Here is a 25,825-nt window from a genome sequence, read left to right as displayed (position 1 = left end):
TACATGGAAGAGGTAGAAGCAAAGCAAGGAAATTGAGTGGTTATAGCTTAAGTGTTTATTTTATTTGGAAGAGACTAGCTGGCTTTTTGTGACTGGTTGTCCTTAAGTTTTGATTTCTTAACCTTTAGGCATTTTAGGCTTAGGTTTTGGTTTGCTTATTGTAGAAGTGTTAACAACGACTTTATCTTTGTTCCTCCCTCTTGTTCATGCCTGCACAATGACCTCTCTCAGAGCCGTGTGTTCCAGGCCCTGTGGTGGTTAATGTATAACCTGACCAGAATCTGAAAAGACTTGTTTTGATCTTCCCTAAAGTGGTGCACTGAAAGCTTCACTTTAGATAATTAGTGAAGTTGACTGGTGCACAGAAGGCCCCACTCTAGGTAACTAGTAAAGATGACTGGCACACAGGTAGTACCACTTTAGATAACTATCCATGACCTCACCACAATGCCCCTCCCTCTATAAAAGCTATAGCCTGAGGTCTGGACTGGGTGGAGAACAGTGATGGAGAACAGTTGGGTAGCTCTGGATCCTCTGTCCAAACTCCTGGTCAGTAAGTTGCTGAATAAAACTTGGTGTGAGTGGTATGGAGTGGTTTGCTTCCCCTCTCAGTCTTAAAGTGCCTTCTCAGTCTGAAGGATAAATTACTGACCCTCTTCCACCTTCTAACACTTATGTAAGCTACAAAGCCATTAAATCAAAATAAAGTAAGTTCACTCATCAATGAGTTACAGACAGATACTACACCAGGTGGAGTTGTCACACAAAAAAACTTTATTTGTAGCAACTAAGGAGATCACAGGGAATAACTTCCAAAGCCTTGACTCCCTGAGCAAAGGTGAATTTAGGGTTAGGATGAATATTTAGAAAAGGGAGCCTTGTCATCGTGTGCAGAGGTGGGCATAAGGTGGTGCATGAACCTTAAGGAAACATGCCTATACATACATTGTATGTTAATGTTAATGAAGATTGTATTCCTCCTTGGCAGAGATTTTAGTATTATAATGAGGTAAAGGTAACTACCTGCCACTCCATGGTCCATTTTTGTAAGTATGAGCTGGTAGTTGAACTCAAACTGGTCTGGTTGTCAGAGCGTTTCATCAGGGCAGTCGTTAATGCTTGAGGGTAGGATGCTATAGCTATCAGGTCTTTTGCCTGAATTAAGAGAGAAACTGGAAGGAAGAGCTTAAGGAAAAATGTGGAACAAAGGTCAGTGGGTAGAAGCAGGTGGGCAGTAAAGGCCAGGTCTTTGGGTCTAGCTGGTGACAAAACCACCTCAGTCTGATGGCCTCCTTGTTGACCTAATTTAACACTTGTTATGAACACTAAGGCAGATTTTATTCAGGACTATCATAATAGGTACAGGTGCTATAGTAATGGGGTTTTGCAGTAGGGAGAGAGATTGGGCTCAGCTCTGAATACAACCGGGAAGAATGGGGATTTATAGCCAAGAAATTGATGGGATGAGGGAGTCTGGAGATGGAAAATTACTAACAGAGAGGTCAATTTAGTCAGTTCACCCTAAAACTGACCTAATAAGACCCTTACTGAAGGCAGGCTAGAGTGATAAGATAGTCCCCAGTGTGGGGGTGGGAAGGAGGGGTGGGGGGGTTGATGGGGAATGAGGAATTTGATCAGATACAGAGTGATTAGATACCAAGGGTGGGAGACTCTGCCCAACTGACTTCACAGGATTCTTGCCAAAATTAGGCAATTCAAAGACAGACAAGTAAGTCTAAGGTAGCAGGTGTAAGTATAGAGGGGCTCAGAGAAGCCTCACCAAAGTTCAGTCATCTCCACCTCCTCCTCCTCTTCTGTTTAATGATTATGACCAGAAGGTAAATAATATTTAGCCAACTCTTTTTCATTTATACAGTACCGCCAACCCAGCATTTCAGGCTTCATCAGGCTTCATATTAAATATAACTGTAACTTACGTCTGTCATTATTGTCAGTCGAAGAACGTCAAAGCTAATACTTTCTGATTTCTGCAGACCTCTGTCATTATCTGGTGTTTCTTGAAGGCTAAAGCTCTCCTTTTACAATGGTCGTATGGGAGGGAAATGGGAGAGTTTTCAGGTAAAGGTGGCTCTCTTGTTAGGTGCTAGAGGAAGGGGCAAAAGAACCTCATAAATTCTTCAGTAGGAAGCTGCAGGCTGAGTCCCTGCTGCCTTTGTTTGGAATTTAAAACTATTCCCAAGGTATGTGTGAGCATTGCTCTCTGTTCACAACCCCTCCCCCATAACATGGTGATCTCTCCAATCCATTATCTGTTTGCTTTTGATAGAAGTGTGTGTGTGTGTGATTTGATTTTGCTTCTGCTCTATTCTGATTTCTTTGGTAACTGCCTGCTTTTCTTTCACCTTTATCATCTCTATCTTATCTATTTTATTTCAGCTCTTGTGTGTTTTGTCATATTATTTCTCTTATGAAAGTCTATTCTGGCGTAATAAAGGAAAGCATCGCTTCCTTTACCTCACTGAGAATAAACTGCGTATATTTTATTAAGAAATCTTATGCTTTGTGGAGGAATTCTATTGGAGGTGGAGTGGCATGAAATTTTCACAGGAGCCTTTGTTATCTTGCTCTTCTATTGTTTGTAATCCTGTGTTATTTTTGTTTGTAATACCAGATTAATTTGTTTTTCATCCTATGCCTTTATTTGTTTATGGTTGTTGAAATTATCTGGATCCTTCACCTGGGAGAGAGGGAGTGCTGGTTTTTAGGCTGGCAGCTTAAAACCTGTTTGACCATAGAGTCATCCAGAGGCAATATAAGAAAAAACTTGGCATTGAAAATTTTGCTTTTGAGTTTCTATTCACTTTGGAGCTCTCCTCTTTTTAAAAGTAGAGGTGAGATTATCATAAGGAGTGCCTCCACTGCGTCTTCTATAGGACTGGTAGCCATTCAGTATTTCTTAGTTCCCTTTGTAGATGTAAATTATCAGTTCAGATCATCTAAGCAAAGAAAAAAAGACCTCTTCAAGTCTAATCTGAGAAGAAAATCTTGGGAGTGAAGTCCCAGTTCAGAGAACAAAGGAAGAATAGACCAGAGGCTTATTTACCTTTCATTGCTTCAGGGATTCAGAGACCAGCAAGCATGCAGATGCAAAAGAAAGCTTAGGGCTAGACATTCTTTTTTCAACTCTTTCTTTCTTTTGTTCGAGGCAATAGGCAGACCTGCCCTGGGGCAAAGGAGCTAAGGAGATTCTAAACCTGGGCTGAAGGCAGTGTGATGGTAGACTGCAAAGGTCTTTTGTTATTAGGGTCAAGGGGATGGTAAAATATAGAATGCAGAGAGGAATCCCATGGAAATGTAGTCTAAGGGGGTGGGGCTTGGGAAAATGGTAGCAGTTTTTCCTCCTGGGAGGGTTAACAGGATGGAGAGAGCTTTTCTTTAGGATTTCTGACAAAGCAAACTTGGAGGGCATCCTTCCCCAACATCCCACTACCTCTTGAGAATCTTGGACTATATTGACGAGGGTGTTGTTTATAAGACAAAAGAGGACATGGGCTCCCTAGTGATCCCCAGACCTTAAAAAGATGGCCTTCTTAATGTCAGGTAATAAGCCTCATCTTCTGTAGTGACTGAAATACTTGTGTTGTTTTAAGTCAGACTGGGAAATATAAAATGAAAGAGAGAAAAATGAGCATTTGTGATTAGATTATCTTTACACTTAAAGAAAGGGGTGAAGGGGTTCAGGACAGTTGTCCCTAAAACATGCCATTTTGGCAAAGGTTATTTTGAATTAAACATGATAAAAATCCAACAATTTAAGGGAAAGCTCTTTACCTCTCCCCTACTTGCCTAAGTTTACATTGGAAAGCAGGGTCTGTACTAGGATAAGAGCTGTTACCAGAGGTTCCTTTTTACTTAAGAAACTAACCTGTATAACAGGGCACTGAAAGGTCCCCCAATAATGGGTCCATGATTAAAGGACCAAGACTGATACAAAGCAAAGGTCAAGCAAAGCTTTATTTCGCACCAAGCATCGAGAATCAAACTGACCGTCAAACCAATTGGTCAGGGCTGCCCCTTACAGAGAGGGCAACCCCTCTCTGCCTTACAGACTAACTTTTATAGAGCAAAGGCCATGTGGTTGAGCCTGGCCACACACAGGTGGTCAATGAGATTGTAACACAAAGCTGCACAGTCATTCTAGGTCACACATTGTGGCCTATTGGATTACAATTCACCCCATAGTAGTTATTTGAACTAGCCTATCACCTTGGTCAGAATTGGTGCCAAAAAGGTGCCCAAAAGGTGGGGCCCACACTCCTTGGTAGCTAAGGAGACAGTATGCGTGCTCTGCTGATTGGATGTCTCCACCTGACCCAACTCATCCCTGCATTCAGGCTGTTATCTCCACCGGACCTGACCCACCCTTGTTTTGGGGCTTTGTTACCTGGGACTGGTTTCCCGGACTTGCTTTTAAGTAAGTTCCCCTGGGGGGGCAGGGTCAATTTAAGTTTTATTGCATAAACAACAAAATGGCTGTTCAACCGAGGTGGGCCGCTCTGGCTAAATAGGACCTTACAAGCAACTTTTTTTTTTTTTAAACATTTCCTCTTCTTCCTATGAATGGCCTTCCTCCCCTTTGTATCCTCAGGCCCCTACACTTCTTCATATATTTTTCTTACCTTTGGAATATCTCATATTTCTGTGGATTACCCATAGTACATAATTAAACTTTTGTTTGGTTTTACCCTGTTAACCTGTCTTACGTCAATTTAATTTTTTAAACTAGCCAGAAGAATCTTAAGGATAAGGGGAAATTTTTTTCTCCCCAACACTAGTATTATGCGTTCCAGTCAGCTTTATCCTCTTCTTAGGAATGGTTGCTTGACATTTGAAGATCCCTAGTTGGGAAAACACATTCCAGGCATGTCAGGTTAGCATTTGAAATTTTGAAATCAGAAACCACATTCCAGAGGGTTATGTTATGGCTTCAGCCATCTTTATCTTACATTTATCCCAGGGGCTTTGTTATGAGCATAATAAGATTAGAAAAGTTTTCTTATTGGTGAAATGAGTTTCAATTTATGTGGATTGGGAAAAAAAATGTTTTTAGGGATACTTTTGCATTTATATAATGGTTAAAAAAAAAAATAAGCCAGACTAACAGATTATACATTTTGGATTAACTCTCCATATTTGAAATGTTATAATGTGTCTAGGATTATAATGGGAGGATTTTTTACTCTGAGAATTAGCTCAGACCTGCCCCAAAGTTGCAACATTGCTCTTCCTACCTCTGTTGTCTATAGGGTGCACTGGAGCATCTTAATGCCAAAAAGCCAAGAATTCATCAAACTCACTAAACCATTTATTTGACTGTTTTAGGGCCTGATTATTAAATATTTATAGATGTGTCAGAATGAGATTTGAGACTGCTTTCATTATAATATACCATCTGGAAGTGAGGACCCTGTATTTGTCACCTGTTTCTAATTACTGGAAGCCATGGATAGCTATCAAAAAACAACTGATCACTGTGTATGACCAAACTGGCTTAGGTACCTGGAAACAGCACCACAGCTCCTTCATTATAGCATTTATGGTGTTTGACCACAAATGCATGCAAGTAACCAGATGAATATCTACAATATTTGCATTTGTTTTAAAGATATTTCTTCTTATATTATTCCTTTATAGCACCAATTATAATTTAAATATATTTATCTGATTCACAGAATCTGGTAGAATTAGAGGAAGAACAAAATCCAGAGAAAAACCCAAGAAAATAATTATTATTGTAATGATGGTATAGGGGATGGGTTTGGTGGCTGGTATAAGAATCGATATAAAACAGATTAAAAGGAGAAAGAAAACCCAAGCCTAATAATATATGCATGTGTAAGAGCCACACAAAGATATGAGACTCCAAAGGTGGCCAGAGGATTGAGACTTTTACACTATCCTTAGCTAAGGAAAGGGATAAGAGTTGGGGGCTGGGGGCGCCTGGGTGGCTCAGTGGGTTCAGCCGTTGCCTTTGGCTCAGGTCGTGATCTCAGGGTCCTGGGATCGAGTCCCGCATCGGGCTCTCTGTTCAGCAGGGAGCCTGCTTCCCTCTCTTTCTCTCTTTGCCTGCCTCTCTGCCTACTTGTGATCTCTCTCTCTCTGTCAAATAAATAAATAAATCTTTAAAAAAAAAAAAGTTGGGGGCTGGAGGGCATATGAAATTCATGTGAAGGTGAGAAGAGGGAATGTATGGTAAACAAAAGTTACTCCATCATGCATTTCAGTCTTTCAGGTGAAAAAAAGTTATTTCTGATTGTAGCTCCTTTTCTGGTACAGATTCTCTTTCAAATGGAAGTTTCCTTTAGGGGTGCCTGGGTGGCTTAGTCAGTTAAGCAGTTGCCTTCAGCTCAAGTCATGATCCCGGGTCCTGGGATCAAGCCCTCCATTGGGCTCCCTGTTCACCTGAGAGCCTGCTTCTCCTTCTGCCTGCTGCTCTGCCTACTTGTGTGTTCTCTCTCTCTCTCTGTGTCTGTCAAATAAATAAATAAATAAATATTTTTTTAAAAGAAAAAAAGGAAGTTTTCTTTATTAATGTAGATTTCCCCCACAAATGGGGAAATTTCTTTTAGGCAATTAAGGGGGAGCTTAATTGCTTCTTCTGAGTCATGCTAGTTCTTGATTGCTTTTAGCTCAAAATAATCCACTTGACAAAGCAGCATATTTTGGGGTGGCATGTTCTATACTCTTCATCAATAATAATAACTTTTTCCTACTGCAAAATTAACTCTACCTCTCAGCATATACAGAAATACATTCCCCATGTATTGAAGAAATAGACATAAACAATTTAAAAAATCATAGAAGAAACTAGTAGTATTCCTGATCTTGTGGGCTGGGAAGCCTTCTGAAATATAACCCAGAATTTAAAAAAAAACAAAAACAAAAAACACAAAAAACCAAAGACAGAGATTTAATTAGATAAAAGTGAAACACTGAGGTATGACAAAAGATATTGGGAAAAATGTTAAGAAGCAACAATCTGGCAGAAAATATTTTCAATGTGTAAAAAAAGTCAGAAAATAATTAATTACTTGCAATTGCACTAATTAAATGATGACAGAGATGATGGTTCTTAATCACTTGGAGGGTGTGTCTGTCTGTCATCTATTTCAATATCATAATTTTTACTCACTTAATGACATAATTTGAATATATCACCATATTATTAATTATGCTTCTAGAACATAATTGTTAGTAGCCCAACAGAATTCCACTGTGCTCTGTGTGGTATAGAAGTTGTAGCTACTGCAACAGCATTGCTCTGGAGGAGACTAAGTTGAACACTCCATCTCTCTCCCAGTCAGTGAAATCAGTGAAACACCCTGGCTCCTTTAGATAAATGCTGGACAAATATTGAGCCTCATGGTGCGCCTGTGTCTTGTGATCCAGTATTGCCTGCCTCTCATGGTTCAGGTTCATCGAAACCTTTCTTCTTTTTCTCCCCTTTAAGCAGAAGGTGAAAAAACATGCAATAGCATGAAACTAGGAAATGTATGAAAACTCCATGATGAGTTTTCTCTAATTATAAGCAGCTTTCTCAGTAAATATAGATATCACCCTCCTCATCAATAGGTATTTTCATAAAATAATAGGAAACTGAGTTTCACATGTAATCAGATACAATAACTCCTCTTTCCTGATACCCTTAAATAATCCTTTAATTCAGAGATTTTGCAAATTTTTTTTCTATTAGAGCAAACATAGTATAATTTATCTAATTAAAATGAATTGAAATTTTTTGGGGGAAGTTCAAATAATTTTTCAAATGATTTTTTTCAAAATGTTAAAAGCTTTACACTTAACATGTTACATTCATGTAACAAGTTAAATAAAAACAGTGAGATTGCTTTAATGAAATTAAAATATATTTTAAAATACAGTATTTTAATGCTTTTATAAATTTATGACCTACTAATAAATTCTCCTGATTAAAGTAAAAGGTAAGAAAGCATAAATGTGAAAAATAGAAAAAAATCCATTCAAAATCTCATAACTGTTAATATTTATTATATTTCTTTTCATTTGCTAAGCAGAGGTCTCTTTCCTCTTTCCTCCATGGATATTATTACATTACACATACAATGTGAATTCATTTTTCATATGACCTAAAACAAAAAATTTTAACAGAACTTCAATTCTATGAAAAGGATCTTTCATCCAAATAATGCACATTTGAGATATGGACCTTCTATCTAACAGCCAGAAAGAACACCATGTTAAAATAGATACGTCCATAAATGAGACCCTATTCTGTGCGGAGCCTTTTTGGAATTTACAGAAGATACTTGGATAACATTCTTCATTTCAGCTTTCTTCCCAATGACAAAGAGAATGGCTTTTGGCAGCTGGGCTTGTGATATACTGCCAATCACCAGAGGCAATGCCTGCCGTTTAACTTAGGGAATCTCATTGCTTTTGACCGATAGAAAAGGAAAGGGATAGTTTCCAATTTATAAATATTTGGTTTATTATTGCATGGCAGACGTGAAACACATTTTGTGAAAAGATACTGTTCATCTCAAATATATGCTTCCAATAGGTTGGCAAACAGACATCTTCTGTCTACAGATCAGTGATAGTTATAGCAGCCATCCCTTAGGTACAGACACCTCTGAGGGTTATTGTACCTACAACCGTTTCTAAGCATTGAGCTGGGCTTTTACATTTGTTCTTAACCTGGGTCCAGAGAAGAGCCCCTCACGCCATTATGCATTTCCCTTCATTGAAGTCTAGCCTCCCTAAAGAAAGCCTGCTGTGGAAGGCGTGGTCTTCTCAAATATCACTTACATAGACTGTTTTATGTAGAGGAAATAAATAATGTACAGAAAATAAAATTAATGTGACTGACCCGAGGTATTTTATCTATTTCTGACACCGGAATTCCCATCCTAGGAGTAGAAACCCCGACTCTCTGAAGAATGAAAAGCACATAGTACAACCATTTCAAAGCAAAACCCCCAGTGTGCACAAAACACAGCTTTGGATAAAAGATGGCAGCTGCAGAGCTGGAATGGTAGCTGGTTGCCATGGTTACCAAGGCTCTGATTCAGCCACCATATGCCACCTGGTGTTCTTCGCCTGAAAAAGCAGGTCTGTGGTGTCCTAGATTGGAGATGGAGCTATGATGGCCATAGTTCTTGAGAGAAACAGTACTGGTCTGGTGTTTGTGCTATTTTAACCCATTGACAGAAGGTTTGGGGTGCCACAGAATTACCATTTAAGGCAGGGGTTCAGTTGGGGAAAACACAAACACATGCCCTCTTAAAAAAATCATTCTCACGTGGAAACACTGCTATATGTACGTTTGTTCTCAAAGATCAATCTTTGGGGCACCTGAATGGCTCAGTGGATTAAAGCCTCTGCCTTCGGCTCAGGTCATGATCTCAGGGTCCTGTGATGGAGCCCCGCGTTGGGCTCTCTGCTCAGCGGGGAGCCTGCTTCCTCCCGTCCCTCTTTGCCTGCCTCTCTGCCTACTTGTGATGTCTGTCTGTCAAATACATAAACAAAAAAATATTTAAAAAAAAAAAAAAGACCAATCTTTGTCCTCTTTTCAGAGTAAATTTTCTACCCAGATCTACTTTGTCATACAATATTGCAATAGCAACAGACTCAAAATGTTGGGTACAATGGTTGCTGAATATTAGATAGAGTACACCAATTCTCAGGCATCCAGAATATTTAGTACTCTTGTGTCCTTTTAAAAGTGCTGTATGACAAAGAATAGCTGTTTGACTTTATTTTAATGTTGAATTGTGTCCAAATTTTGGTTATAAAAATATAGAATTTTATATACTTATTATTTTACATATGATATTTTAATATACAAATATAAATTATACATCAAATATAATACAATATCTATATAAACTTTTATATTGTTCCACAGTGGAAGATAGAGATTCTGGGCACTTGTCTTGGGATTCCTTGAGAGTGTTCACCATCATTAGGTGGTTGTTATGCAGTAGTAGGGAAATAATACAGCATACTATACAATGATAATATCATCTAAAAATTTCTGCTCTTACAGTAAGTTTTGGGGACTTCATGTTTGATGTTTATATTTGTGATAGAGACACCAAAGAGATTTAGATTTTACTAGTGATTCAACTTTGAAATAGACATTTCAGGTTACCTTTGTTTCTAGTTGTGAGAGCTATTAGAGTGATTACTGATTTCACATTAACAATTTGAGCATTCGGAATTGTATATGTTATTTTGCTGTCATTTTTATCAGTGCCGAGTAAGCAGTTATCAACATAATAAATAAGATGGTTAAAATATAACAAAAATATAACTCCTAGTTTTTACTACAATTTCTCCATTGTGTCAAGAATTTTAGTACTATGCAACTAAAAACAAAAGAAATTTGTTGGGGTGCCTGGGTGGCTCAGTGGGTTAAAGCCTCTGCCTTTGGCTCGGGTCATGATCCCTGGGATGGAGCCCCACATCGGGCTCTCTGCTTAGCAGGGAGCCTGCTTCCTCCTCTCTCTGTGCCTGCCTCTCTGCCTACTTGTGATCTCTCTCTGTCAAATAAATAAATAAAATCTTTAAAAAAAAAATTTGTTCTAGAGATTGCTATGACATTTAGTATCCTTTTAAATTTTGGTGTTCCTCAAAACAGCCTCACTTTTAATTAACTGACTTTATAATAAATATTATAAATTTGAAGTTGTAAACTGCATTATGTCAATCAAAAATAGCTTTTATTTCTTTTATATGTTGGGTTCCCAAATGCAACTTTTTCCCCCCAAGTAGAAGACTGCTAAAAAGAAATCTGAAAATCACTATAATTGATGATGTCAGGATGATAGTTGGATACCTTTTTTGAGGATATTAGGCCTAATCTCAGTAGACAAATTAGTTGAGGGAATTTCAGGGAATTTGGCTTCTATTCTTTTCCAGATAGAAGTATGAGTCATTTTAATCACTCCCAAAAGAAACTCTGTTGGGAGTCACTCTCCTTTTCTCCATACATCTTCTAACCCTAGACAACCCCTAATCTACTTTCTGTTTTTACGGATTTGCCTATTTGGGCCATTTCATATAAATGGAATTATATGATATATGGCCTTTGTGCCTAGATTATTATTTTTTAAAAACATTTATTTATTTTTGAAAGAAAGGGAGAGAGAGAGAGTAGGTAGGGGGAGGGGCAGAGGAGAGGGAGAGAATCTCAAGCAGACTTCCCACTGAGCATGGAGCCTGTTTTGGGTCTTGATCCCACAACACTTCAGTCATGACCTGAGCTGAAACCATATCCATTCTTTCCTGCTTTGTCGAAGATTAGTTGACCAAAGAGTTAAGGGTCCATTTCTGGGCTCTCTATTCTGGTGCATTGATCTATGTGTGTGTTTTTATGTGAGTACCATACTGTCTTGATGATGATAGCTTTGTAATAGAGCTTGAAGGCTGGAATTGTGATGCCACCAACGTTGGCTTTCTTTTTCAACATTCCTCTGGCTATTCAGGGTCCTTTCTGGTTCCATATAAATTTTACAATTATATGTTCCATTTCTTTGAAAAAAAATTGATGGTATTTTGATAGGGATTGCATTAAATGTGTAGATTGCTTTAGGTAGCACAGACATTTTCACAATATTTGTTCTTCCAATCCAGGAGCATGGAACATTTTTCCATTTCTTTGTGTCTTCTTCAATTTCTTTCATGAGTACTTTATAGTTTTCTGAGTACAGGTTCTTTGCCTCTTTGGTTAGGTTTATTCCTAGGTATCTTATGGTTTTGGGTCCCGTTGTAAATGGGATCGACTCCTTAATTTCTCTTTCTTCTGTTCTACTGTTGGTGTATAGAAATGCAACAGATTTCTGAGCATTGATTTTATATCCTGACACTTTGCTGAATTCCTGTATGAGTTCTAGCAGTTTTGGAGTGGAGTCTTTCGGGTTTTCCACATAAAGTATCATATCATCTGCAAAGAAGAAGAGTTTGACTTCTTCTTTGCCAGTTTGGATGCCTTTTATTTCTTTTTGTTGTCTGATTGCTGAAGCTAGGACTTCTAGTACTATGTTGAATAGCAGTGGATATTGGACATCCCTGCCATGTTCCTGACCTTAGGGGAAAAGCTCCCGGTTTTTCCCCATTGGGAATGATATTTGCTGTGGCTTTTTCATGGAATGAAATGTCTTTGATGTTATTGAGGTATGTACCCTTTATCCCTAACCTTTGAAGAGTTTCAATGAAGAAAGGATGCTGTACTTTGTCAAATGCTTTTTCAGCATCTATTGAGAGTATCATATGGTTCTTGTTCTTTCTTTTTTTAATGTGTTGTATCACATTGATTGATTTGTGGATGTTGAACCAACTTTGCAGCCCAGGAATAAATCCCACTTGGTTGTGGTGAATAATCCTTTTAATGGACTGTTGGATCCTATTGGCTAGTATTTTGGTGAGAATTTTGGTATCTGTGTTCAAGGATATTGGTCTGTAATTCTCTTTTTTGATGGGGTCTTTGGTTTTGGGACCAAGGTAATGCTGGCCTCATAAAATGAGTTTGGAAGTTTTCTTTCCATTTCTATTTTTTGGAACGGTCTCAGGAGAATAGGAATTAATTCTTCTTTAAATGTTTGGTAGAATTCCCCTGGGAAGCCATCTGGCCCTGGGCTCTTGTTTCTTGGGAGATTTTTGATGACTGCTTCAGTCTCCTTACTGGTTATGGGTCTGTTCAGGTTTTCTATTTCTTCCTGGTGCAGTCATGATAGTTTATATGTCTCTAGGAATGCATCCATTTCTTCCAGATTGTCAAATTTGCTGGCGTATAGTTGCTAATAATATGTTCTTATAATTGTTTGTATTTCTTTGGTTTTGGTTGTGATCTCTCCTCTTTCATTCATGATTTTATTAATTTGGGTCCTTTTTCTTTTCTTTTTGGTAAGTCTGGCCAGGCAGTTATCAATCTTATTCTTTCAAAGGACTAGCTCCTAGTTTAGTTGATTTGTTCTACTGTTCTTTTGGTTTCTATTTCATTGATTTATGTTCTGGTCTTTATGATTTCTCTTCTCCTGCTGGGTTTAAGCTTTCTTCACTGTTCTTTCTCTAGCTCCTTTAGGTATAGACTTAGGTTGTGTACTTGAGACCTTTCTAGTTTCTTGAGAAAGGCTTGTATCACTATATACCTACCTCTCAGGACAGCCTTTGCTGTGTCCCAAAGATTTGAACAGTTGTGTTTTCATTTTTATTTTTTTCCATGAATTTTTTCAATTCTTCTTTAGGTTCCTGGTTGACTCATTCATTCTTGAGAAGGGTGCTCTTTAGCTTCCATGTATTTGAGCTCTTTCCAGCTTTCCTCTTGTGATTGAGTTCTAGCTTCAGAGCATTTTGATCTGAAAATATGCAGGGAATGATCCCAATCTTTTGATACCAGTTGAGGCCAGGGTGTGATCTATTCTGGAGAATGTTCCATGTGCACTAGAGAAGAATGTGTATTGTGTTGCTTTGGGATGGAATGTTCTGATTATATCTGTGATTTCCATCTTATCCAGTGTGTCATTTAAAGCCTTTATTTCCAGGGTGCCTGGGTGGCTCTGTGGGTTAAAGCTTCTGCCTTCAGCTCAGGTCATGATCTCAGGGTCTTGGGATTGGGTCCCGCATCAGGACCTCTCAAGCCTGCTTCCCCCTCTCTCTCTCTGCCTGCCTCTCTGCCTACTTGTGATCTCTGTCTGTCAAGTAAATAAATAAAATCTTTAAAAAAAATAAAGACTTTATTTCCTTGTTAATCTTTTGCTTAGATGATCTGTCCATTTCAGTGAGGGGGAGGTGTTAAAGTACCCCTCTATTAATGTATTATTGTTGATGTGTTTCTTTGCTTTTATATTGGTTCATATAATTGGCTGCTCCCATATTGGGGCATAGATATTTAAAATTGTTAGATCTTCTTGTTGGACAGACCCTTTAAGTATAATACAGTGTCCTTCCTCATCTCTTATTATAGTCTTTGGCTTAAAATCTAATTTATCTTATGTAAGAATTGCCACCCCAGCCTTCTTTTGATGTCCATTAGCATGGCAAATTATTTTCCACCCCCTCATTTTAAATCTGGAGGTGTCTTTGGGTCTAAAATGGGTTTCTTGTAGACAGCATATCGATGGGTCTTGGTTTGTTGTTGTTGTTGTTTTTTTTTAATATCCATTCTGATACTCTGTGTCTTTTGTTGGGGCATTTAGCCCATTTACATTCAAGATAACTATTGAAAGATATGCGTTTAGTGCCATTGTATTGCCTGTAAGGTGACTGTTTCTGTATATCGTCTTGTTCCTTTCTGGTCTTTTACTTTTAGGCTCTCTCTTTGCTTAGAGGACCCCGTTCAATATTTCCTGTAGGGCTGGTTTGGTGTTTGCAAATCCTTTTAATTTTTGTTTGTCCTGGAAACTTTTTATCTCTCCTTCTATTTTCAGTGACAGCCTAGTTGGATATAGTATTCTTGATTTTTCTCGTTTAGTGATCTGAATATATCATGCCAGTCCTTTCAGTCCTGCCAGGTCTCTGTGGATAAGTCTGCTGCCAATCTAATGTTTCCACCATTGTATGTTACAGACCTCTTGTCCTGAGCTGCTTTCAGGATTGTTTCTTTGTCAGTAAGACTTGTAAGTTTTGGCAGCGCCTGGGTGGCTCAGAGGTTAAAGCCTCTGCCTTCAGCTCAGGTGATGACCCAGGGTCCTGGGATTGAGCCTTACATCAGGATCTCTGCTCAGTGGGGAGCCTGCTTCCTCCTCTCTCTGTGCCTGCCTCTCTGCTTACTTGTGATCTCTGTCTGTCAAATAAGTAAATAAAATCTAAAAAAAAAAAAAAAGACTTGTAAGTTTTACTATTAGATGATGGGGTGTGGACCTATTTTTATGATTTTGGGGGGGGTTCTCTGTGCCTCCTGGATTTTGATGCTTGTTCCCTTTGCCATATTAGGGAAATTCTTTATTATGATTTGCTCCAATATACCTTCTGCCCCTCCCCCTTTCTTCTTCTTCTGGGATCCCAATTATTCTAATATTATTTTGTCTTATGGTATCACTTATATCTTGAATTCTCCCTTATGGTCCAGTAGTTGTTTGTCTCTCTTTTGCTCAGCTTCTTTATTCTGTGTCATTTGGTCTTTTATTTCATTAATTCTCTCTTCTTCCTCATTTATCCTAGTAGTAAGAAACTCCATTTTTTATATACACCTCATTAATAGCTTTTTAAATTTCAACTTGGTTAGATTTTAGTTCTTTTATTTCTCCAGAAAAGGATTCTCTAATATCTTCCATGCCTTTTTTGAGCCTAGCCAGCACCTTGATAATCGTAATTCTGAACTCTAGTTCTGGCATATTACCAATGTCCGTATTGATTAGGTCCCTAACCATTGGCATTGCCTATTGTTCTTTTTTTTGTGGTGAGATTTTTCGTCTTGTCTTTTTATGCAGATAAGACTATATGAATGAGAGAATAAAATACTAAAACAGTGGTAAAGACCCCAGAAAAATATACACTAACCAAATCAGAAGAGATCCGAAACCAGGGGGAGAAGAAAGTGGGAAAAAATTAAAAAAATAAAAAATAAAAAAATACATATATTAGATTGGTGAATAGAACAGAGCCACACACTTGGTTTTGGGTGTACTCTGGTCTCTTAGAAGAAACTACCTCCCAACATTTTAAAGAAAGAAATACACACACACACACACACAAATAAAGGTAAACATGATGAAGGGATGGAATATGACTATAAAGATGCAAATTTAAAAAAAAGATTCTAAGAAAGGAATTGATAAGATAAGTTGGTTGGGAATAGAAAAAAGAAAAGAGGAGAGAATGTGATCAGGCTAGAGCTAGATTTATATATTTTGATCTATTAGAATAAATTATATCCCAAAATTTTAAAGAAAAAAAAACCCTATATGTATACAAAAAATAAAGTTAAAACAATGAAGGGATAAAATATGACTATAACAATGAAAATTTTAAAAAGATTTTTTAAAAAAGGTATGGATAAGAAAATAGTTAAAAAAACATTAAAAGAGGAAAGAGGAAAAGTTTAAAAAATAGAATAAGAAAAAATAAAATTAAAAAAATTTAACTTTGCAAAATTAAAGGATCGTGGGAAAAAAGCCATGAATTCTATGTATTCCTTTCCCTTAGCTCTGTAGTTCCACAGTTGTCATTGCTTGATCAACTTGGTCTTGGCTGGATGTTCTTGCTGATCTTCTGTGGGAGGGGCCCATTGCATTGATTCTCAAATGTCTTTGCCCAACGTGGAATTGCACCACCCTTGCCAGGGGCCAGGTTAGGTAACCTGCGTGGTTTTGGTGTCTGGAGCTTTTGTTCCCTGAATGTTTTCTGTACAGTTTTGGAGGACAGGAATGAAAATGGCGGCTTCCCCATCTCCAGCCCTGGAGGAGCCGAGAGCTTGGGCCCCACTCCTCAGTGTGCCCTCAGAGAAAAGCAGTCAATCCCTCCTGTCTCCCTGGTCTCTGGCTGCACTCCATGCTCACCTGGCCTGTGACTAGGCATGTCTATCTCTGGTGCACACCCCGTTTGGATTCTCCAAACCCAACCAATTCCTGCAGCATGCTCCTGCACCTCTCCTCCTGGGGGAGGAAGGTGAGTCTCCCAGATCTGCCACTTGTGGGGTTCCTGCTCAAAGAGCAGTGGCCTAACTGTGCCTTGGATCATGGTTCAAGGTAATCCTGAGCTGAAAGCTCACTGCTCAGCTCTGTTTCTGTAGCCAGCTTCCCTGCTCCAATACCTGGGAGCTCTGCCACACTCAGACACCCTCGGTCTGTGACCCCACGGTCCTGAGACCATATTGTCCCTGCAAGGGCTCCACCCCCGCTTAGCCTCTGGAGCTTTGTGCCTCAGTGGCGCAGACTTCTAAAAGATCTGTTTTTGTGCTCCACTGCTCCACCACTTGCCAGGAGCCATCCCTCTCCCTGTGGTATATCTTCCCGTGGCTTCAGATTCACTTCATCATGCGTCCTACCTTCTTGAAAGTGGTTTATTTTTTTATTATTATTATTTTTTTATTTTATTTTTTTTAGTGGTTGATTTTCTCTTACTAGATTTGCTGCTCTTCTTCTCTTCGATCTCCTGTTGAGTTTGTAGGTGTTCAGAATGGTTTGATAACTATCTAGCTGAACTCCTGGGACCTAAGGCTATTTCAGTTTCCTACCCTCTGCCATCTTGCTTCCTCTATTTCACAATACATTTATAATCAAGAGTAGTGTTTTGACAAAAATTGTGAACATCATAGTCATTTTTAATTTTTTCTGTTGATTATTAAGATTGCTATGCAGTTTCAGCTTGCATGGTCTTTTTTCTAAAGTCCCACATGCACAGGGAGGATTGCCTATAGTTGATGTGATGTTGTTTATTGGTATAAATTTATGTGTACTTATCTTATTGAACCTAATTTAGTATTATCAATGCTTCTCTATATTAATCTTCAACCTGGGGGCACTTGAGTGGCTCACTTGTTGAGCATCTGCCTTCAGCTCAGGTCATGATCCCAGGTCATGGGATCTAGCCCTGTATCAGGCTCCCTGTTCAGCAGGAATCCTGCTTCTCCCTCTCCCACTTCCCCTGCTTGTGTTCCCTCTCTCATTGTGTCTCTCTCTGCAAATAAATAAAATCTTTAAAAAAAATGACCTTCAATCTTTTCTGTTGGGCCTGGCTCATAGAAGTTGCTTAATTTTACATATAGATCATTTCTTTTTCCTGAATATCTCATTTTATTATGTTTATATTTGCTTATATTTACTTCTGGATGCAACATTTACTTTATGTAGTGGTAAACTAAATGCTTTAAAATTTTCCAGTTTTTAAGCAATAGTATAAATACTCTGCTCACTTGTATGTGTGTAAAATAGGTTTAGTTTAACTGAATTTTTTTCTTGCTTACTCTGAACAAAAAAAAAAACAAAAAACAATTACCTATCACCTGATAATTGAAAATTCAAGATATTCAAAATTTGAAAAATACTATTGTGTAGGAAAACATAATTTAAAATGATCTTTAGATATAAAAAGCAGTAAAAAAATCAATGAATTTTCTCTTTTTTCGTAATAGTATCCCAGTTAGAAATGGAGATTAAGAAAACAATTTACAGTAGCAACAGAGCTATAAATTACTCAGGAATAAATTAAACAAGAAAGGCAAAACACTTGTCGGAGGAAAACTACACAGTTTTACTGAAGGACATAAAATAAGAGCTGAACACAGAGACATACCGTGATTCTGCATGGGAGAATTTCATATAATAAAACTGCCAATGTTTCTCATATATGAGTAATATATATATTTCATGCAATCCCAAACAGAATAATTACCAAGAAATTGCTGAAGAAGAATAGTGAGGGAGGACCTAACATACTAAAATACATTATAAAGCAACAGTAATTGGTAGCTTTGCTAGAGAAATAAACAAATAGATCAGAGGAATAAAAAAGAACCCAGAAATAGACTCATGTACATATGGAAGTTAAGCATATGATAAATGAAGCATTTAATACCAGGCAAGAAGGGATGGTTCCATGAATAAATGGCACCGGGACAACTGGATTTCCATGAAAAAAAAAAAAATGAAGTTATAATTATACTGCATAGCAAATACAAAAGTATTTCCAGATGAGATAAAGATCTAAATGCAAAAACAAAGAAAAAAACCAACTAGGTTGATTTAAAAATCGAGGTGATTCACATAATTTGAAGATAAGGTAAAAAAAATCTACAGGAAAATACCAATGATTTTGAACATATAACATTTTATTTTATATATATTATATGTAAGTTGGACTTTATGTGCAGGGGGTTGAGTTAATCATATGCTTCAGTTTGGCACATTAAAAAAAAAGATTTTATTTATTTATTTGTTTGACACAGAGAGAGACAGTGAGAGAGGGAACACAAGCAGGGGGAGTGGGAGAGCGAGAAGCAGGATTCCTGCTAAGCAGGGAACCCAATGTGGGGCTTGATCCCAGGACCTTGGGATCATGACCTGAGCAGAAGGTGGACACTTGACAACTGAGCCGCCCAGGTGCCCCTATGGCACATTATTATTGTTATTATTTTCTTTTTCAAAGATTTTATTTATTTACTTGACAGAGATCACAAGTAGGCAGAGAGAGAGAGAGAGGAAGGGAAGCAGGCTCCCTGCTGAGCAGAGAGCCCAAAGCGGGGCTCGATCCCAGGACCCTGGGATCATGACCCCAGCTGAAGGCAGAAGCTCTACCCCACTGAGCCACCCAGGCGCCCCCCCATGGCACATTATTATTAGTGGGTGGGACTCTTCTCTCCCCCACTTTTTAAAAAATATACATACATTTACATTTATGTATTGTCATTTATCCCTCTTTATCTTCTGACTCCTTCACATATATAAGCAACCATTCTGATATTTTAAATGCATGTTCTTTTGTTTGCATTGCTCTAAATGGGTAATATTATTTAGGATATATGTTCCCTACATAAACTGTATCATGTTTTGGATCTCATTCTGTTTATTTATTTATTTATTTTCTCTCACTTCATGCTATGTTATAAAGATCCATATTGTTCTGTTTACAATTAGCCTGTTGCTTTTTCTGGTTGCATAGTACTCCATGGTGTTCATTTACCATATTTTACTCACTCTCTCCAGGTATGGGCATCCAGTTTATTTCTTATACCCAACTAATAACAAACAATGCTTCCACAAATATCCTTGTGCATGCAACCTTATGGACACGGGTGGAAATTTCTTTTGGATGAATACACTTGAATCAGCAGTTCATGAAAACCAATATTCCCCCAAATTTCTACTTTAACAGGTGTAATGTGAACTCATTATTGTTTGTATTGTTTTCTAATTTATATTTAAAGTGAGTCTCCTGCAGATAGCTTATAGCTGGATCTTAAGTTTTTATTTAGTCTGACAATTTCTGCCTTTTAATTTGAATTCTCAAATTACATTGGATGTAATTCTGAATATTGACCAGGTTTGTGTCTACCATCTTCCTATAATCTTTCTATTTATTCTATCTGTTCTTTGATACCTTTTTCTTCTTTTCCTACCTTCTTTTGGATTAACTGATATTTTTGTGATCGCATTTATCTCTACTATTGACTTAATAGCCCCCTTTTTTTAATTGGTTGCTCTAGAGTGTCCCTGATGTATGTTTAACTCAAAACAGGCTATTGTCACTATTGTCAAATAACACTATATCCCAAATATTATTACAATATCCTTCCATTTTCCCATCAGGTTTCTAGTTGGCAGCTAGTCTATGGGTCAGTCAGGGTATTTTGTCCTTGAGAAGGCCAACTATTGGTATCTAATAATTTCATTGGTTCATGGATTCTCCAGAAGAATTTGGGAGTTTACATACAATAGCTGTTTCCGTGTAATGTCTGCTTGGGTCATTTTGTTAGCCCTACCCTTAGTTAGGCCAAGGAGGTAGCCCTTGGCTCAGAGGAATTTCTCAACTCCCACTTTGAGTCAAATAGGTTCCAAATGGAGCAGGTTTGGCTAGAAGGGGTTAGTTAGTTTCTTCTTCATACATTCTTATGGATGTCAGCTTGGGATAATGGAATGCCTGTGCAGTAACATCTTGGCGCCTGGCTATCAGGCAGTAGGGAAGGACACAAAAGTCTGAGGACAACTGTAAATATTAAGAGAAAATTGGGAACCTATGGTTTGGCAAGAAAAGTAGCTTTCCTAAGTTTAAATAAACCATTTTCTGTGTGCCTTAATGGACTAGTTTTTTATTTGGTTCATCATTAGAACTAACTTATGGATCACAGATTTGAAACTTCTCATCAGAGTAGAATCTTTGTAGAAAACAGTGAAATCTAGATTCTTAGATCCTTTTTGATGAGTTTTGACGTTAGGCTTTGTTTTAAATACTTGGGAAGGCTGAAAATAAATTCAACAATTGGAAATTGATAGTGGTGCCCATGCTAAAAAGGGAAGGAAGGAAGAAAAAAAGTGAGTTGAGATAACAGAACACAAGCTCAAACGTGAATCTTATATTCTGATTATGAATCATGATTTGAAGCTCTTGGCAGGGTGATGTCATCTTGAGTCACATATTCTTGAATTAAAGAATAGACAGGAAGCTGTCTCCTTTGTTGATGATCTGTTTTGGGGGCCTTTTAGTTGGCCTCAGGGTCAATGTCTCTAGCCAGTTTGTATGGCCAGGTTGTAGACTTAAGTTCTCTCCCCTTCTCCTTTCTGTGGCATATATAATGTGAAATTTATCATCTTAACCACTTTTATGTGTATAGTTCGGTGGCATTAAGTACAGTCACATTGTTGGGCAACTGTCTTCGCCATCTCCAAAACTTTTTCATCTTTCCGTACTGAAACTCCATACCCATTCAATGCTAACTCCTCATCCTCTCACTCCTCCCAGTGCTTTGCAACCACAATTCTACTTTCTGCTTGTGTGAATCTGACTACTCTAAAAAGGTTCAGTAAATGGAACCATACAGTATTTGTCTTTTGTGACTAGCTTATTTAACTTAACAGAATGTTAAGGTTCATCCAAACTATAATACCTCTAGACTAGCTGCTCTGTGGAGGTGTATTGCTTGTGTCCCTTTTGCATATGTGGCTGGCATCTGCGGTATATAATGAACTACATAAATAAGCTAATACTCAATGAGATGGATTTCTTATCTCATCTCATCTCATCGAATATTCAATTTCTTCTTAGAGCTTTGGGAGTGATGTGAGCTTTTCAGTTTAACATGAGTACTTCGCATACATTAAAATAATTTTATCTACAAAGTAAGTTTTCATCATTATTGATTATTGAAGATATTTCTGGGCAGGAAAACAAAATCCACCAAAGTTTTGTATTAGCATGTAAGTCTTTTGGCAAGAGACTACTTTAATTCAACCACAACATTTTTAAAAAGATTTTATTTATTTATTTGACAGAGAGAGTGAGAGAGGGAACACACGCAGCGGGAGTGGGAGAGGGAGAAGCAGGCTTTCCACCGAGCAGGGAGCCCGATGCGGGGCTTGATCCCAGGACCCTGGGATCATGACTTGAGCTGAGGGCAGATGCATAATGTCTGAGCCACCCAGGTGTCCCAACAACAACATTTATTTATAAATAATGATTAAAAGATATATCAAAGCTTGGAATAATAAAATGAAATTCATTTGTGCGTGTTCAAATGATTCTTTAGGTAGGTTTCAGTTCTTGCTTACAGCTTCAGTTTTTCAAGGGTTTATAAAAATTATGAATAAGACAAGATTCTGACAATAATTAAGGTTTTTTTTTTTTTCTCTTACAGAATCTAGATTAGGTAATTGCCTTTCTATTGACTATAAAGCTTTACTTTCTGTTTGGTACAAACTAGTGGGAGTCAAATAATGCATTTTCCTCACTGGTTTTAAGCTTAAAAATGAGATTTTTTTTGGTGATGGTGATGATTTTATTTGATTTCACAGAGAAATTGGGAAAGTCCTTGATTTTCATAGCATGGCAACTTCATATACAACTTTGAAGACACAATATCTGCTATTAAGTATAGATGTTAATTCTTAAGTCTCTAATCACGTGGCATGCTTGGGTGTCAGGTAACTATATCTGAACAGAAGTGTTTATGAACAGTGAAAGAGGTTCAGCATTGTTACAAATTGCCAGAGGTTGGGGTTGTGGTTATATCTGTTAAGGAAGGAAAAGATCTATTTAGGATCTGGCTTCTAAGAGATGGCTTTTGCAATCTTCATCTATAGCAACCAACTTTTGTGTCCTTCTGCGAGAGAGAAGATTAAAAGGCAGAGAAGTAAGACCTATCTAGTTATGTTTGTTCATGAGTACTAATTATCTGTCATCTTATCAAGTTTATCTTGGCAAAAATAGACCTCATTACCACTTAAAGGCATTTTCGTCTTTTAATCTGCTAATTGATGACCCTACTACAGCTTTTGTAAGAAAAAGAAGGGCAAATTAAAGTGATGTTCAGTGACCAATACGTTGTGCTTTATTTTAGGTTAAAAAACAAAATTCAAGAAGTATATTTTAAAGATTTTATTGGCTTTATTCAACTATTCACGAGTCAGGCAGCATCCAGTCTAGCAGATGGAAAGGGAGCCAGTCGAGTAGCTGCACAAGGTGAAAAACTTTTATAGGCAGAAGGGCACAGGAACAGGGAGGTTGTAGTAGGCAAAAAAGGTGGATTGGTTGGGTTTGGCAGGGATGTGTGAGGCAGATTACCTAACTAGTGCCCATCAGATGATTCCTGACTGACCGGTTTAAGATTTCATTTCGGAGAGAGATGAAACTATAATTAAGTCTTGGTTTGGTGAGGTGAGGCTTGGCATCAGAGACTCCATTTTGGGCCTGCTGTCTTGGTTTTAACAGTTACTTGGAAAATTTCTGGGTATTCAAAGATAACTCAATAATTAACTCAATTTAATATTAGTTTAAAGTTTTACAAGTAAGGATTTGGGTGTTATAATTTATGCTAGCATAGTAAGTCTGTATGATTTATAGTATTGTAAGGATCCTTCTTATAAAAATTATCTATTATAATTTAGTTTGACATGTAATTTTAATATTTTATAATCTTACATGAATTAGCTTATTTGACCATTAAAATCAGTAGAGGAAATTTAGAAAACTCAAATTCATTATCCTTTTTTTTTTTTTTTTAGATTTTATTTATTTATTTGAGAGAGAGGCAATGAGAGAGAGCATGAGTGAGGAGAAGGTCAGAGGGAGAAGCAGACTCCGCATGGAGCCGGGAGCCTGATGCGGGACTCGATCCCGGGACTCCAGGATCATGACCTGAGCCGAAGGCAGTCGTCCAACCAACTGAGCCACCCAGGCGTCCCTCATTATCCTTTTTAATTAGAAAATAAATCCAAGAAAATATGTTAAATAATTTTATACTAGTAAAATCAAAGAAATGATAGGTATTTCTGAGCCAAAAGTATTAAACAAGTCTAACTTATCCAAGGAATCATCTTGCTTATTATAAAAAACTTTTCCCTGTATAACTGTGTGTCAGATAGTAAAATTTTAAAATGTTCAAAAATAATTTTTGCTGGGGCACCTGGGTGGCTCAGTGGGTTAAAGCCTCTGCCTTCAGCTCAGGTCATGATCTCAGGGTCCTGGGATCGAGCCCTGCATCAGGCTCTCTGCTTAGCAGGGAGCCTTCTTCCCTCTCTCTCTCTCTGCCTGCCTCTCTGACTACTTGTGATCCCTCTCTCTCTCTCTGTCAAATAAATAAATAAAATCTTAAAAAAAAAATAATTTTTGCTTTCGACATGTTTTCAACTAAGCAACTAGTTAACTGTTGAACTCATAGTTAAACTTTTAAAAAACTTTTCCTGTTATCGCTTGATCAAAACATTTCTTAGACTCAGTTCATTTAAAGCATAAAAAAGAAAAAAATTTCCTGGAAATCTTTGAGTTTCTCTTGATGTTTATATTAATATTTGATATATTAATATTGCTTCTATTAGATAATTAGAATAAGAACTTGCTCCATTAAATTTTAATAAATCTTATAATTTGATTTATTTTTCCTAGAGGTAGATAAGATACGTGTTTGCCTGAAAAAAAAAATTACATTTGTAAAGTGGGATATCTTATCAACTTTTGGGCAAGTTGGAGTTGGGATGGTGATAAGGCAGCAGAACAGAGACAGAGATGTTGGTATTTATAAAAATATTGATCCATTAAAGAAACAAAGACATATAATCACATATCAGCAGGACCCTCAGGGAAAAGTTATTATTGAAATGTAAGGAATTTTATGAGTTTCTTCTGAACATAGCCGCATAATCTCTCCTTTTTTCAGTCTCTCTGTCCGTTATAATAACAATCTCCTTTCTTTGGTGTCTTGTGTAGGACAACACCAAAACAGGTAATTTCAGCAGGAATAATGGTCCTTTCTGCTTTTGTAGAGCCGCTGCTATGATTCTGCTAAGCTACTCTTAAGCCTGTAGCTGTACCTTGATGAGATGAGACAGAGAGCCTCATGCCGCATCAGAACCTGGGAGGAGGTGAGAAACTGCTTCATCTCAGCCTCCTAGGGAAGTGAGTGACATGGCCTTTTAGCTGTTTTTCGCAAGCTTCCTAGGCACTCATGTTTTGGGAGGATCCAGGATGTTCAGCCAAGACTTGGATCAGCTGTGGTTCAAGCTTTGTCTCTGTGGCCTATGTGGATACATACAGGATCAATAGGTATCAGCATGTTGCTGTTCTTTTACATTACATAGTAAAAAAAATGTCTTCAGGGACTTATTCTGTGGGACATATGAAGTATTCTAAAGGGATCTACTACCAGGGCAGAATGTGGTTCCCTGTTAAAAGAGCCTGGGAAGAGAGGTGGAAAGTGATGGTGCTAATATAGTTAGATGCAGGCGTGACACCTGTGCCTGAGGGCAGACCTCTTCATGCCACACACCTCTGAAGAATGCTCCTAGAATTCTGGATGTCATCTGTGCATTTGGAGCCTCTGTTCATTTGGTCCTGCCTCCCAGACTCTGAATCACCCAAGGCCATTGTAGGTAAAACCCTGTTGCTGTCTTCCTTGCCACTGGCTGGTAGAACCTATGTGCTGTTTTTGTTTCTTAGCCTTCTATCGTAGGTCCTGGTGTTTAAATTTCCTTTCAGAGACTCTTTGCCTGGATGGTCCAGAGTTGGCAAGAAGTGTGGTTTATGGTTTTGATGATGACATTCCCATATTTGGCTTCCTTGTCTCTCCCAGGGAGATGTTAGAGGATAATATTAGTTTATACGTGACATAGTCACCTATGGGAAGAAAAATCTCTGCCTCTACCCATCTTAGATTCTCTGGCCAGGGCATGCAAATTGG

The sequence above is a fragment of the Martes martes genome (genome assembly GCF_963455335.1).
Source record: "Martes martes genome assembly, chromosome: 11".
Classification (NCBI taxonomy): domain Eukaryota; kingdom Metazoa; phylum Chordata; class Mammalia; order Carnivora; family Mustelidae; genus Martes; species Martes martes.
The sequence above is the reverse complement of the archived record's forward strand: the minus strand, read 5'-3'. Positions refer to the sequence as shown.